General features: G+C 46.7%; 1 long non-coding RNA gene across 1 annotated transcript; it reads left to right on the top strand.

Moving 5' to 3' along the window:
• Positions 1-1,115: 1,115 nt before the first annotated feature.
• LOC102376836 lies at positions 1,116-3,302 on the top strand. The gene is made up of 2 exons (XR_325301.1): positions 1,116-1,156; positions 3,095-3,302. It is a non-coding gene; the product is annotated as an uncharacterized LOC102376836 (long non-coding RNA).
• Positions 3,303-3,733: the final 431 nt, after the last annotated feature.

Genomic DNA, 3,733 nt, shown 5'->3' with positions numbered 1-3,733 from the left:
GGCCTCTACCAACCAAATATGCTGAGTAAAAATACAGTTGCACAGTGTATTGGCTAAAAGTTGCTCAGTTATAGCCATATGGATCTGGAATAACTCAGAAGTTGCCCCAAAATGACTCTGCATTCATACCTTTGAAACCAAGAACATAATTTGGTCTATACTTCTAATCCTCACCATGGTTTGCATTACATTCTTCTTAGAATAGCAGGGTTCATCTGGAAATAGCAGCAGCAGCATGACCCCACCCTGAGTGAAGCGGGAGAGCTGGGAATATTCGCACCAGGGTCCACAGAGATCCTCCAGACCCATCTCCTTAATGTGTGGTAGCTCATTTATTTGAACACCAATTTATCACAATTACATCAGGTGGAAGCCATGTCCAAAGGCCTGACCCATGCAGGAATTACCACCTGTACATTTTGTGGTTTGTCGTAAGGACAGATCCTATTCTTTCCACTTTCTTAGTAGCCTGTTTCTCTTCCTCACCTAAGACAAAATGGGCAGCCATATGCAGCACAGAGGACAGGGAGTGCCTGTATTCACTCCTGAAGTGAGCACAGGTGGGTCAGAGGGGGTGACAAGATAAGATTTCCCATGAAACACACTTCCCTACAAAACAGGACCTTAATCCAAAAATGGGAGGGATGGCTGCAAGAAGGGAATTGGTAAGAAGCTAACATTATAAATTATTGTCTGATCTCATTAACTGATGTGTTTGCGGCCTGCAGGATTTGATTATAAGTTCACAGTGGCATGATTAGATCTCTACTTAAATAACAGCCATTAAATGGGTACACTCCCAATGCCAGCAAAATGGAGATTTGCAAACTGCACCTTTGGTCCCATCATTCTTTAACTTGATTTTCAGAAATAGCTGAGTGTCGCAGAGCACCAAGGTGCTCTGCTCCTAGAGAGGAGAAACTGCTAGGGAGAGAGGCAGAGCCCTGGCATGGCATAATGAGCCCAGCTGAGGGCTGCCGAGGTAACAAGTGCAGCTGCGGGTTGCCGGAGCAACTAAGGGGAGTCAGCTGCCTGTAGGGGGCAGGGCCTGGCCCTTATAAAGTCCAGGGCTGAGGCCAGGCTGGCAGTTCCTGGGCAGCAGCTGGAGAGGCAGGAGCTCCCTCAGCCAAGATATGGGAAGAAGCCTGACTTGCAAGTACAGCTCATGATAGCCCAGAGAGGATTGGGCACTATGGTTTAGCCAGGGGGCTCTAGTTTATGTTTGGCTTACATATTATACCAGAGGCTTGGGTGAGGCTGTAGGGGTTGGAGGAGGCCTCATAGGGACCCCAGAGGGGTGGGGCCCCAGTGCCAGCGAGGGTGCAGCACCAGTGAGGGTGCAGTCCAGCACCCGGTGGGTGCATTATCTGTATAGGGACCCCAGAGAGTGTGGGGTGCCCTAATGCTAAGAGGGTGTGAGCGCAACCAGTGGGTTGTGGGCGGGGAATATAGACCCTGGGTTGTATGCGGGGTATGTAGACCCCAGCCCCAGAGTGGGGCAGCATTGAGAAGCCCAAGGCGGGCACAGCGAGCCCCAAAGAGGGGGAGTGCCATATTGGTCTATTGAGAAGCCCAAGGTGGGCACGGTGAGCCCTGAAGATGGGGAGCACCATATTGGGGAGCCCAGGATGGGCCTGGCGGATGCCAGCAAGGGTGTCACTTGTGGGGTGCATAGACCCCAGCCCTAGGAGGGGCAATTACTGATGAGCTGAGAGGGGCAATATTGAGGAGCCCGAGCAGGGCGATATTTAAGAAGCCCAGAACGGGTGTGGCGAACCCGGTAATAGGCCTGAGGAGAAGGGCAAGGTGCTGCAGCTGTCCCCCAGCAAAAGGGGATAGCAGCGCGGGGAGCCCGTACCAGAGAGAGTAGTAGTGTAGCGGGCCTTAGAGACCGTAGGGCCAGACAGGAAGTCCCAGAGTGGACAAGAGTCCCAGTGAGGGACATTGGGTTAGAGAGAGCCCGGGAAGCGGGCGTGCAGACGCACAAACGTCTGTCCCATCAGCGAGGCTTGGGGCGTGGTATTAGGGGTTGGTAGGAGCCACGCGTAGCCCATAAGGCTAGGGTGCTTAGGGAGCACCCATCATACCGGGTGACCACAGGAGTCCGGGAGAACCGCCAGGACAGAGTTCCCGCGTAGCCGTGCCCAGGGAGTCATAGGCAGCCTCCCAACCTTATATATAAACAGCAAAGACATGGCGGGCGAGAATAAGAGGGTGTCTTGGGCCGGCCTTGACACAGAGCGAGGGACCTCGAGGAGATCACGGCCCTCCTAAAGTACCCCGCCATGACACTGAGACAGAACAAATAAACCTGTGTCTCTGACACCCTTTTGGCCACTATTTACAGGAAACAGGAAAAGTTTCCAGGGTACAATAAAGATTCTGAACTTGATTTCCTGCTGTGTAGCTGTTTTCTGAGAAATTTACTTTCCCCAAAGTGCTGGGCTATATTGCAAAATTTACCTTGGTAAAAATAAAGCTTTCTAAATGCCTAGCTGGCTCAGTTGCCACCTGTTCACTCAGGCTGCTCAGCTAAAATGTTCCTATGATGTCTTCTAATATGAATGAGTGATATTGAGGGAAGAGAAATGCAGCTTAAGTTAATTATTCTAATGTGCTCTTAGGGATTTCTCAGTGGATTCATATCTATACATTCTCTGAGTTTTCAATCTGCACAGGAAAGATAGGGAAAATGCAATATTTTATGGGGGGAAAGATCACTTCCCATCTATTCTATCTTTTGCATGATAAATTTAAGGATGACTTCAGCATATCTGAAGTTCCATATCCATCACTAAGCAGTAGTTCTATCAGATAGTTAGTTTGTTTGCCAAGAATCTAAGGTACAAAAAAACTATTTATGACCCTGACCTAGTGACAGCAGACATAAACTGTACAAGGGAACTGCATGTCGTTGGAATGTAGGTAGGTGTTTACTATACTGAAATCAACTCAAGTTTCATCTTGCCTGTTGGCAGATGCTTCAGAAGAAGGGAAATGCTCTTTATTTTAGACACCCATTACTACAGCAGTCAAGTATCTGAGAATATGTCCCCTCCCTCCCCCCCAGTCTGCTGTTTTCTTCATTTTGCAGATGGGGAATGGAGGCATAAAAAGACCAGATGATTTCTCCAAGGTTGTGAACATTGTCAGTAGCAGAGGAGGAAGGTGAATCTGAATCTCAGAACATCCTACCACCTGGACCATCCTTTCGGGAGTGCTGCTCACTCCTAATACACTTGTACTTGCAAGGAGTCTTGGACAGGCCTGGGAATAAATTTACCTATTAATGAAAGGGTGAAGATGCTGTCTGGCTGTTTTCCTGTGGAGCTGAGGATTTCGATGGTGCTTTGATTTAATTCATTGTATTAAATGTATAATTGATTATCAAAGGGCATGATGAACCTTGGATAGATCATTTTATTTTTTGAAAAATAATAATTTTAAACCAGAAAACCAAACTAATCTCAATAATATGCCTCTTTTTGAAATCTGCTTTGATTTTCATTTTAAAAAATGAAATTAAATATTTTGTTTTTAGTCAACTGATAGTTATTTTTTTTTTTACATTATTTTAATTTTTTAATTTACTAGAAAAAATAGTATCTTCTCTTCAGGTTAGCCATAAAAAGGGTTTTTTCCTGCTGTATTGCCAAATATCAGGTATTAGAAAACCTATACTTTTTGAACAATCCCTCTTCATGAGTGTATTGCTGCGGAGTAGAAGGTGATT

This window comes from Alligator sinensis, unplaced genomic scaffold (assembly GCF_000455745.1).
Source record: "Alligator sinensis unplaced genomic scaffold, ASM45574v1 scaffold727_2, whole genome shotgun sequence".
Classification (NCBI taxonomy): domain Eukaryota; kingdom Metazoa; phylum Chordata; order Crocodylia; family Alligatoridae; genus Alligator; species Alligator sinensis.
The sequence above is the reverse complement of the archived record's forward strand: the minus strand, read 5'-3'. Positions and strand labels throughout refer to the sequence as shown.